This window comes from Urocampus carinirostris, chromosome 20, assembly GCF_059441175.1.
Source record: "Urocampus carinirostris isolate Australia breed hairy pipefish chromosome 20, RoL_Ucar_1.0, whole genome shotgun sequence".
In the NCBI taxonomy this organism is placed as follows: domain Eukaryota; kingdom Metazoa; phylum Chordata; class Actinopteri; order Syngnathiformes; family Syngnathidae; genus Urocampus; species Urocampus carinirostris.
This window is the reverse complement of record NC_142368.1, coordinates 21306278-21318884: the sequence shown is the minus strand read 5'-3', so window position 1 is coordinate 21318884 and position 12607 is coordinate 21306278. Positions and strand designations below refer to the sequence as shown.

Sequence of the window (12607 nt, the reverse complement as noted above, 5' to 3'; positions counted from 1 at the left end):
TTTGTGTCCTAATGTGTAAGTTTGTGTGTGTGAGGGAGGAATTAGAGGAGGAGAGTTAGAGAGACAGAGAGAAACAATAGGAGGAAGGAGAGTTGGAAGGAAGAAAGGTACCAAGGAAAGGAACAAAGGAGCCAAGAAAAAGAAGGAAAGAAGGTACCAGTGAAAGAGGGAAGGAAGGTACCAATGAAAAGAAGGAAGGAGCCACCAAGGAAAGAAAATAAGGGACGTGCCAAAGAAAGGAAGGAAGAAAAGAGCTAGAAAGGGGAAGGTAGGAAGGAAGGAATGAAAACTTTTATTTCGAACATAAGAATAAAAACAGGACAAAAACAATGAGTCAACAACAGAATAATGTCACATAACATGTTCGAAAAGGGGTAGTCAGAAGCAGATGCTTATATTTCCTACCCTTTTATCTTCCCTATTAAATACATTTTATAGATAGCTCCTCTTGTGTCCAATACAACAAAATCTCATCGATATACTTATTACATAGGTCAGATATCAATAATTATAATAGTTACAATAATCACATATTTTATACACTAATCTTCGCAATACCCATCCCTCAACGTCATAATTCGCATAATGTCACTGCGGCACCAGTGATAATAAAAATAAAAATAAACACAATACTTATAATAACAGTTCTGATATAATAATAGCAACAATAACAACAAGTTAACCATAGTTTGAAATGCAGTATTTCCAATCACCCTCATATCCCATTTTCTTCATCCCTGTATTTCTCCAGTAATGCTTTTTTGTATTTAAATTTGAACACATGGATAGTTGGACATTGTTTGATATCATTTTGCAAATTATTCCAAAGTCTGACTCCACACACAGACACACACATACTTTTCCTGGTGGTTCTCACCTTTGGGATTTTGAATTCACCCCAGCCCCTCAAGTTATAATTTCCCTCTTTCCGAGTAAATAATTTTTGTATGTTTTCTGGCACTGTGTTTTTGTTTACTAAATAACAGTTGTGAAGTGAAAAATTGTATTAAATCATCCAATTTTAATAATTTGGACTGCATGAATAAAATATAGGTATGATCCCGATATCCTACCCTGTGTATGGTTCTTATTGCACGTTTTTGAAGGATAAAAAGGGGCTGTAGTGAACTTTTGTAATTATTGCCCCAGACTTCTGCACAATATGTTAAATATGGCAGAACGAGAGAACAATATAATAAATACAATGCATTATAATTTAAAAGACATTTGGCTTTATTAATAATTAAAATGCTTTTAGATACCTTAGTTTGTATGTGTCTGATGTGTGTTTTCTAACTTAATTTATTGTCTATTATGGAGGTGGGTAGGTAAGGAAGGAATGAAGGAGTAAGAAAAGGAAGGAAGGAATAAGGTAAAGGAGGAATGAAGGAGCTAAAAATGAAGGAAGGGAGGGAGAAAGGATATGAGGATACATGGAAGGGAGGGAGGAAATGTGGAAACAAGGAAGGAAGACAGGAAGGGGGAAAGAATACAGCTAGAAAGAAAGGAAGGAGGAAATCAATATAGGAAGCAACGAAAGAAGAGATGAAGCAACCAAGGGAAGGCGGAAGGAGGAATGAAAGAGATAAGAAGGAAGGATGGAAAGAACGAAAATTTGGAGACAAAGAAAGTAAGGTACCAATGAAAGAAGGGAAGGAGCCGCCAAAGAAAGAAAAGAAAGATCGGAGCTACGAAAAGTAAGTAAGCAAAGGAGGAAGCAATGAAGAAGATAGGAAAGGGAAGGACGGAGGCAAGGGAAGGATTACGAAGCCAAGTAAAGGAAGGAAGGAATAAGGAGAAGGAGGAACAAAGGAGCTAAAAAATGAAGGAAGGGAGGTGGGTAAAGAAATGCAAAAACAAGGAAGGGAGGGGGGAAACAAGGAAGGAAGGGAGGAAGCTAGGAAGGAAAGAAGGAAGGAAGAAATGACAGGGGAAGGAAGCAAGCAAGGAATGGGGGAGCAAGGAAGGGAGGAATAAAAGAGATAGGAAGGAAGGAAGGAAGGGAAAAGGAAAGAATGAAAGAAACGGGGAACTAAGGAGAGAGGAAGTAAGGAAGAAAAAAGGCAAGAAAACGAGGAGACAAGGAAGGGATGAATCAAGGAGCCGAGAATAGAAAGGAAGGAGGTAGGCATGGGAGGATGGAAAATAAAAGCTGAACTGTTAATCATAGATTAAAATGGAAAAACCAGCTTGGAGGATAAAATTGAAAGATTTGGATTCTTTCCCTCCCCTGAAGCACTTCACACAAACAAAATAATTCATCCACAATCACCAATTGACTTTGACTTCATATCTTGTCTATGTTGCTGTGATGAGCAAGAATTCCTGCTTTAAATAATTGACAGGAAATCTCATCACTTTCTCGTCAGCTTCATGCTGCTGAGCAGCAGCTAACCGTGCTAACGATTCTAACAACAGGGAAGGTTGACCTTGCGGTGACTTTGAGTTTCACACTAATGCTTTTACGTAACATCAAACTGCGAAATGTGTCATTCACATCGATCATGCCGGTGCTAGCTCTGCGGACAGCGGATCAATAGCCGTTTAACCAGATAAACGAGCCGACTAATGAGTTAATCGAGCAATGGCCCAATCCCTAAATGGTAAGAGCGTGAGCGGCACGCTTAGGACAGCCACTTCCTGTTTCTACCATGCTAGCATAAGCGCTTACGAATGCAGTTTCTCACTGATTGAAAGAAAAGTTAAGTGAAGTCACGTTTATTCACATAGCCCTTAATCACAAAATATCTCAACGGACTGCACAGGCCATAATTACACCATCCCCTCATCTGAAACCTGTATGCAGGCCAGGAAATACTCAAAAACTTCAGCATAAGTAAATAAGAAACCTTGAGAAGGGGCCACACAAGATGTAATGTTGCATTGGGTAACAATACACAAAACAAAGTTATCATCAATAAACAATAAAATGAACATAGGTAAGATTGATGAAAATTGTTTAACAATTCCAATACAGAAGAGCTTCCCATCTCAGCCGGCTGGTCAACGCAGATGATAGAATGCCTGAGTTCCAGGGGCTGGTCCACGGACTCCTCCCGGTTCACCTTTTCCCTCATTTCGTCACCAGGCAGCCTTAAAGGACAGGAAAAGAAGAGTATGAGGTCAATCTTAAGCGATAGAGTGTGTCTTAAGTCTAGATTCAAACACTTCCACTGAGGTTGCAGATATTATCTGGAAAAAAACACCCTTGAGCCTGCAGATTTCTTCTTGGCTCTTGAAGTCACAAATAGACCAGCATTGTCCCAGCGGAGACCCCGAGTAGGAATAGAGGGGGAAATCAAAATTGGAGAGATAAGAGGGGGGCAAACGTCTCGAAGTGTCTTTGGGCAAGACACTGAATCCCTAATGCCCCCAATTAGCAGATAGGCGCCTTTCATGGCTGACTCCATATTGGTGTGTGTGTGAATGGGTAAGTGTGAAGCAGATTGTAAAGCGCCTTGGGAGGTCTTCATTGACTTGAAAAAGCGCTATATAAATGCAGACCATTTACGATTTACCATCTTTATATTAGTTACAGAACATTAAAGTAACATCTTAAAGGGACAGCGAGCTCAATTTTTAGAAATATGATCACACTTTCTTGTCCTAGTCAAAAGTTTGACTGCCGCATTTTGAAGGGACTGCAATTTAGTTTTAGCTGCCTTCATGCTAGAAAAAAATCTCCTGATGGCCAGGCTGATGGAGAGAGAGAGAGAAAGAAAGAGACAGAAAGAGAAAAATTGAGAAAGAGAGAGAAAAATGAGAGCACAATAGAAAAGTAGAAAAAAGAGAGGAAGAAAAAGAAACAGGAAAGAGAAAGAGAAAGAAAAGGAAATAAAAGAAAGAAAGACAAAAAGGGAAAAAGAATAAGAAAAGAAAGAGAGGGATAAAGAAAGAGAAGAATAAATACAAGAGAGAGAGGAAGACAGAGAGAGATACAGCTCCCGTTGCTTAGCAAGTGGCAACTGGCTTTGGCGACATCAAGTGGACATATTTCAAACTGCAGCTCATTTTTCTCGCACGCTTCTGTCTAGGTTTTCTCGCAGGCCGTCTTAAGACCCTTGGTGGGCCTGATTTGGCCCGCGATCCGCATATTTGACACAGCGGGAATTCCAGTAATCAAGCCAAAAAACAATAAACGCATTAATTACAATCTCAGGATCTGATTGTCGCTTTATGACGTATCAGTGACTCACCACGTGAGCTGGTTTTGTCACGTCGTTTCATAAATGACTCAGAAAAGCCGCTCTGATATTTTGGGGTCTCGCAGGAGACCCCCAGAGACTCTGTAGCAACCACTGTTAAATGATACATTCACATTGTGCACAGTTGTCAAACATACAGCCCGCAGGGCGGATCAGGCCCGCCAAGAGTTCAAATCTGGCCCGCGAGACAACGCTGAACGAAGCGTAAGAGAAAATCAAGCTGCAGTCTTAAATATGTCCACCTGATGTCGCCAAAGCAGGCACCACTCACAAACCAAGTGGAGCTGTATTTCTTTTCTCTCTTCTCACCTTGCCTCTCTCTTTTTTGTTTTTTGTTTTTTTCTCCTCCCTCTCTTTTTCACTCTTCTTTTCTCACTATCTTTTTCTCTCATTTTCTTTTATCTCAATTTCACTTTTTTACTCTCCTTTTCTTTCTTTCTTTCCCACATCTCACTTTTTGCTATTTCCCTTTTTTTTCTCTCTCTTTCCTTTGCTCTTTATTTCTCACCTTCTCACTCTTTTTAACTCTTTCTCATGCTTACCCATTTCTCTCTTTCTCACGCTTTTGAAATTCTTTTTCTCTCCTCAGCACTCTTGTCTCTTTTTCCATCTTTCTCTTTCCTCTCTCTTTCTTCTTTTTTTCTTTTCTCTATTGAAAAGAAAATTTATTGTGCTCGGTTTCTCTTTGGATTTCCTTTAATCTCTCAGTCTCACTCTATCACCCTTGTGTCTCTTTTTTATCTCTCTGTCTCTCTCTCTCTTTCCTTCTCTCCATTTTTTTTCTCCCTCTCTGTCTTTCTTATTCTCTATTAAATCTGTTAGTCTGGCCCCCATGAGATTTAGTTTCTAGCATCTGGCCCCCTGCTAAAATGAGTTTTATACCCCTGACATAGATCCCCAAACATCACACTTGACCACTTCGGGTTTATTTTCTTCTTCAACAAACAAAACACAGCTTCAAAACGATTGTCCAAACAAAGAACAGCATCAAAGCAAAGAACTAAAAAGAAGAAAAACAGCATGGAACATGAAACAAAGGCCAGCACAGGGACAGTGTGTGTTATTGAGTGCCTCCTAGTGGTAAAAAAACCCTAATTTCATGAAAGATACAATGTTGATTTAAATAATTAATTTAAAAGTACTTGTAGGTTGAGATATTTGCATTTAAATCATATATTGCAACATTTCAGGCTTCCAAGGCTTAAACGCAAAATATATTTTCTAAGAATCAACAACATGTTATATCATATTTGCAACGAAAAACTGAAACGTCGGAGCAAGAAGTTTGGCCCCCTGTCATCTCAGCTCAGCCAACTAACTCCTAAAGTTCTCTTATAACTTCTAAATAATCCATTGTTGACGTAAGTGACAAACAATGACAAACAGAGTCATTAAGTCTCAGTATAAATGCAGCTGCTCTATGATGGACTCAGAAGTCTTTAAAATGAGAACAGACAGCATTATAAAGACCAAAGAACACACATAGCGGATCCGGGATGAAGTTGTGGAAAGGTTACCAGCAGGAATGGGATACATGAAGTTTTTGCAACATTTACACATCTACCGGAGCACTGTGCAAGCAATAATATCAAAATGGAGAGAGCATAACACCACTGCCAACCTACCAAGGCCTGGCCATCCGTTTAAACTTCCGGGTCAAACCAGGAGAAAACTAATCAGAAAAGCAACCAAGAGTTCTATGATCACATTGGATGACCTGCAGGCATACACAGCTGAGGTGGTACAATCTTTGTATAAGACAACTGTTATTCATACTCTGCATAAATCTGCACTATATGTAAGAGTGGAAAGAAGAAAGCCCTTTCTGAAAGAATACCATGAAAATACCTCTTTGACGTTTGCAAGAAGTCACGTGGAAGACACAAATAACATGTGGAACAAGGTGCTCTGGTCAGATGAGACCAAAATTGATTTTCTGGGGGGCTGAATGCAAAGCTTTACATTTGGTGTAAGAGTTACACCGCACATCACCCTGAAAACACAATTTCCACTGTCAAGCATAGTGGTGGCAGCATCATGCTTTGGGGTTGCTTTTCTTCATTGGTGACTGGGAAGATCGTGAGAGTTGATGGGAAGACTGATACACTGCCAAATACACTGCCACAAAATCGGTTGGAGTCTGCAAGAGACCTTAGAATGGGCTGCAGGTTCACATTCAAACATGAAAATGACTTTTTCCAGTATCGTACAGCTGCGGGTACCCAAAATCCTAAAAGGCTGGGCAAAAAATATAATGTAAATGGTGTGTTTTGGCGACATTGCATATCCACAGTTTGTATTCCTACTTGTGATTTTTCATTTTCATTTGCACTACACTGTACATCTGCATCTCATGGTCAAATAATACAGTGTCTCTTTAAGGTAGGGGTGTCAATATCAATTAAGCTCAGGGGCCACATGGTAGAAAAAAATTCACAGGGGCCAGACTGGTATATTAAAGAGAAGGAGAGAGAGAGAGAGGGAAATAAAGATAGGCTGGGCAAGCGAGTGAGAAAGATACAGAACAAGGAAAGCTAGAGAAAGAACAACAAAGACAGACAGAGAAGATAAAGACAAATGGAAAGAAAGAAATGCGACAGAGAAAGAGAGGAAGAAAGAGTATGAGAGAGAGGGAGAGAGAGAGAGAGAGAGAGAGAGAGAAAGGAAAATGAAGACAGAAATACAGCTCCAGTTGTTTTTTGAGTGTTGCCTGTCTGGCAGCATCCAGTGGACTTGTTTAAAACTGCAAGTCATTTTTCTCTTGTGCTTCTCTTAGCATATCCTCACGGGCAGCATGTTTGACCTCAACGCGTGTCATATTATTCAAGTGTGTGAAAAAAAAGCAAACCTCCATGACGCTTTTAATTTCAAAATGGAAAAAAAAATTGATGAATGTGTTCATCTGTATCAACGAATCATTTAATTATCCGATACTTTGTCATACACACATGAAGTTGTTGACGTCAGCATTTAAAAAGATTAGCAAAAAAGTTGGCGCCTCTCCCGAACTTCATGAAGTCAAGCGTCAGAAAACAAAAGGTTAGCTTAAATGCTAATTAGGCCAATCAGTGACAAATACAAACAAGCTCCTTTTGGAAAGTGGGACATGCTCCAACTCGGGTAACCGGTGAACTGCAACGTGACACATTTCTATTCTTTCTTTTTTTCAGATATTTTGCTGGACTTTTCAATTTTTTGATAGCTAAATTTTATGACTTCGTTTTTTCCACATTGTTTTGTTATATTCTTCTACCTTGGCATCATATTCTATAATCTTTTGCATACTTTTTAACATTGCTTTATTTACCACTAGAAAGTGCTAAATAATACACACTGTCCCTTTAATTGGCCCAAATGCAAAGCAGGAAACGTAAACTACCTGAACTTTAATAAATGAAGTCTTTGCGCTGCACCATTAAATAAAAGCATTAATGGATAACTTAACTTTACTCGAAAAAAATCTTATTTGTCTCGGGTTTTACACGTAATATTGTTGTTGGAGTATAAAAAAAAGATCAGAAAAGAAAAGAAAAAAAAATCTCAGAAACTGTAAAATACTAATATATATCCATATATATATATATATATATATATATATATATATATATATGGTTTAAATGATGGATTGAAGAAGCCTCTAAAGTTACTTTGAGAACGGGTCTTTAATAAGCCTTTTGGCTTCTACCCGCTATTGTTAAAGTTTTACGGGTAAATGGACCCCTGTGGGGGAGGCACGAACTTCAGGCAGAGTTGCTCAAAACAAGGATGGTATTTATTTACAACACAAAGACAAAAGTGGCAAACAAACAAGCGGGAACTAAACAAATAACAAATTGTCCTAACAAAAAACTAGAAACAAAAACCAAACTTGACAAACAATGACCAAAACTGGAAATGGAAAATGCGAGGATAAAAGTAACAAAGAAAAAAACAAACCTGGCATAGTGGTGAATATGAAACTGAGAATGATAAAATAACTCAACATAGTTTGTGGAACAATAATGTCCGTTTAAAGGGTTCAGAAGGATAGGGCACCGGTGTGCAAGCATTGGACTTACCTGTGCCCAGTTCAAAACACCAGTTGGAGCCCTCTGTTGGTGGGAGGTATGCCAGACAATAACAGTCATTCCAATTTTTCTTTTTAGGTGATTTGTTTATTCCGTGATGTGATGTTGCAAGGTGATGGAAAACAAAGAAAAAAATGAAAAAAGTCGATGCAACTAGTTGAAAATTACTGCATGGCTTGACTTGCTGTTGACTTGCTGATACGATCACTAATTCTATTGTCAGGGCTGAGGTTTGCGCTAGATCAGAATCTTTGGTCGCACCATCGCCCTCTTCCTTTAGGCAAGAGAATTGCGTGGCTCAGTTTGCATCTACAGACGCTTAGCGCAGTAATTCATTAATTACATCAGTGGTCTCAAACTCGATTTCCACAGGGGCGGCTAGAACTAGGGTCTGCGTGAGTCCATCACGTTATCAGAGGCAGAAACTCACCAAAAGATACATTTAAAATGCATCAAATGTTGTTTAAACTTCAGTTCGACAGCAATGAACATCTTGTTCCACACGCTGCCAGCCTCTTGTTCCGCATTTCAATTTTAAATAAAATAATTTGCGATAAGTTTGCAAAGAAATGATTTATTGAGTCAGATAATTTATTTAAACTTTGAGTCTGTAATGTGTACGCGCTGGGTGGGTCTAACCAGGAAGTAGCTAGCCAATCACATTGCAGGGCGGACATACTGTACATCGATCTCAAACATTAGTGCAGTGGTTTCAATAATTAATCATCGTACGGTGTCGTGTGAGATTATTCAATTTGTGTGCCTGTGCAGTCTAGCATATGCTACCTTGCATTTGGATTTACTTTTGCTGGGGATGCAACAGCACAGACTGGTGTTGTTCCGTTGGATTTTTTTGAATGAAATAAATGTGCCTTGAAAAAACTGCATTAGTGAGTACTGTTGGGTGCTGCCTAAATAGTTAGCACAGATGAAACATCCATTTCAAGGCGCGCGGGCCACTCTCATACATTTGTACCTCTAATTACAAATTCGGGAGTAGCTTTGTAACCTGGAACATTTGTAAGAAGAGACGCCTTTTGAATGTAAATGCGCTAATCTATTCCAAGCCCCACAAAAGTATTACAGCATATTGATTTTAATAAATCATAAAAGAGCATCAGAACACGAAACGAACACATATTCATATTATATTACCGCACAATAACACAAAATACATTATGTAAAAAAAAATTGAAAATAAAGGAAATAATTTACAATATTATTTCACCTTTTTTTCCAGTTTTTTTTTTTGAAAAACGAATCCAATGAGGTCTGATTTTGCCTGCTTTTGACAATCAGTCGGAAATGCCCCGGGCAGACATCATAGTAAAGATAGCCTGACCTGTCAACACCTGGGTGATTCCTTTCCACGCATTCTGAACGTTTATGGAATTTTGCCAAATTGTCATTAATTTGGGATGATGGAATGATGGATGCATCCTCCTCCTTATCGTCTATGGACTTCTTCATGGCTGTGTGTGTGTTTTCATAACTTTTTTATGTCTTTCTTTATTTCGATTGCCAGAAAAAGTTTCGTCCTCTTCTTTTCTCCTTGTCCACTTTTCTGCATGTCTTTTGTAGGGTCCATTGTGAATGATAGCTCTTCAAGGTGGTACCATACAGTAGACCAGGGGTGTCAAACCCATTTTAACTCGGGGGCCACACGATAGAACAAACATTCTGTCGGGGGCTGGACTAAAAGATTAAAGAGAAAGTAAAAGAGAGATAAAGAAATAAGAGAAAAAGGAGGGAAATGAAGAGAGAGGGCAGGACAAAGAAAGAGAGAGGGAGAGAGCGTGAGAAACAAGAGAGATGAAAAGAGGAGTCGTGAGAGAGGGGGAAAGAAAGGGAGAGGAAGAAAGAAAGAAATCCAAAGAGAAATAGAAAGACAGAAGGAGAGAAAAGAGAAAAGAAAGTGCAAAGAGTATGAAGAGAGAAAGAGAAAGGAAAAAAGGAAGTTAGACCAAAAGAAGTGAAAAAGACACAGAGAAAGAGACAAAGAGCAACAAAGGAATAGAAAAAGAGAGACACAGAGAGTGAAAGAGACAGAGTGGGTGAAAATGTGTGGAAGGGGGGGGGAGAGAGACAGAGACAGAGAGAGAGAAATAAATACAAATACAGTGTCTTTGTAAGAGGCACCTGGCTTTGGAAACATCAACTTGACATATTTCAATCTGCAGCTTGTTTTTCTCTTGTGCTTCTGACTGTTGTCTCGCGGGCCTTAGCGGGCATGCCTGGAAGCGGACACAATGGGCATGCCGGGATTCACGCATATGCGCCAGGATTCATGCATACGTGCCGTGTTGCCAGGTAGAATTTGGGCAGGGCGTACTGTACTGTATTTTTGACTTTGTATCCTGAAACACCTTTACAACTAGAGGCAGTATTTTACCGTCCAGGTACTTTGTAACCTGAAACTGTTGCATGTAGAAACATTTGTAAGTAGAGGTACCACTGCATTTACCTAAACGCACATCATTGCTATCAGTGTATTCAAACTGTACATCTTAATTTGTTCTTTTTCAGTGACAATACAGTCTTTAAGCTCGTTGAATGAACTCCAAACAATCATTAGAATAAGAATGTCGCTTTCTGTCAAACCTGTTGTACTTGCTGTACTGTGCGTGTGTCTCAATGGGTCGCTGCAAAAGTGCCGGCAGCGGCGTCCATCTGCATCCTCCTTGTCGGGGCCCTATCCGTCTATTTCTGGCTCTGCGTCATGCCCGGGCTTTACTCCCGTGGCAAGACGAGTGTTTCTCTAGGGCTCCCACTCAGGCGCGCACGCACACATACGGTCACGCGCACGCAGGCTGGTGAAGCACTTGTAAACATAGACAGAGGAAGATGGTGGACGGACAAACAGGACGAGTTAGCCCGTTTAGGTAATGTGCGATTTTAGGTAAAGTGCGATTGTTTGACATCAAAAGGAGACCGGGAGCGAAACAACAACAGGTCGCCGTGTCTGTTGCCGTGGTGATGGAGGACAATCTGGGAATTCTCGCAGGTAGACACACAAAATCACACAACCGGAAGTGAAGGTGCTTGAAAGGAGGTGAAACTTTTGTCTCAGTTTGTGTGTGACGTGGAGAAAAATAGACGGCAGGTGGCTTTGTCTGTTACTATGGTGATGGAGGGAAAAGGGGCAATGATTCTAGATTATTATATGAGTGTGTGTTAGTCAGTGTTCGTCCCAACACGCGTTCCTCTGCAACACAATAACTTTTCTCGGTAATGAGTATTGTAACGCGTTACTGCTAGGGATGAAACTAACGACTTTTCGTAATTGATGAATCAGTAGATTATTGTGTTTTTTTCTTTGATTAATCAGTGAATCGATTTTCACAGATTGGACAGATTGAGAAATGAAATTGTGAGGGACAGAACTGGAGTAGTAGTGGAACTGAGCAGGCGTGTGGATAAGAGAGTACTCTGTTGGTTTGGACACATGGAGAAGATGGATGAGGAGCGAATGTTGAAGAGGATCTACAGAGCAGAAGTAAATGGAAGGAGACCAAGAGGAAGGCCGCGATTGACATGGATGGATTGTGTTATGAAAGCACTGGAGGAAAGAAGTCTAAATGTAGTGGAAGCTAGAGCTGTTGTTGGTGATAGGAATAAGTGGAGAGGTGTTGTAAAAGGATAGTGGAATGTGTGGACGCATTCTAAGGGATGGGCAAGGCATCTGTATGATGCGGAAGGGGTAAACCAGTGAAAGCTATCGGGCCCTGCTGTTGAACAGACCCGAGTTACATGGCCACTCTCGTGTGTCCCATTTCATCTGGAGGGACGAAAGCATGACCAACTTTGGTGCAGAGGTGCTTAACTTGTTTGGGTGTTTTGTCATTTGGGTTGGCTATGGTCCCCAAAAAATTGTGTGTGTGTTTTTTGCTACTTTTTCCTTTTTTCCTTTCTTTGTTTTTGTGTATGTGTTTGTCTTGCTGTCGGTGACCCCTCTTGAGGGATATGACCAGGGTAGATAGATAGATAGATAGATTTTAAATTCCCTTCTCTTTATTTAGATATTGACGTTTTGAACAGATAGAAAAATAGTGCACAAAACAACAGAATATTCAATATTATAAACAATATAAAAAAATCCAAGTGTTTGTCAATTAACTTGGCGGTAGAATAAAATCCGTACAAATATATGCTATACACCTGCAAATATGTAATATACCCGTTTTCCTACCAACTTATCCAATATCATATGTTGGACTTATCATACAGAACAGAAAAAAACAGAAAAGAAAGTAATACATTTCACTTTATGTGTGTCCAAAAAAAAGTATCAAAAATGTGAACCCGCTTTTCAAAATGTTGTCAACAATTTTATTA

The 12607-nt window shown here is 39.7% G+C and overlaps 1 protein-coding gene across 3 annotated transcripts in view; it reads left to right on the top strand.

Annotated features, from left to right (window-relative positions):
* The window catches only part of hivep2a (HIVEP zinc finger 2a), a 112423-nt gene that overhangs the window by 27635 nt on the left and 72181 nt on the right, over positions 1–12607 (top strand). Inside the window, exon 1 of one of the 3 annotated variants that reach the window (XM_088324642.1) lies at positions 11029–11276. The exons of the other annotated variants lie outside the window; for them this stretch is intronic. The gene's annotated coding sequence lies outside the window, so the exon portion shown is untranslated. Of the gene's footprint in view, positions 1–11028; positions 11277–12607 lie in introns of those variants that run through there. 3 annotated transcript variants of the gene reach the window in all.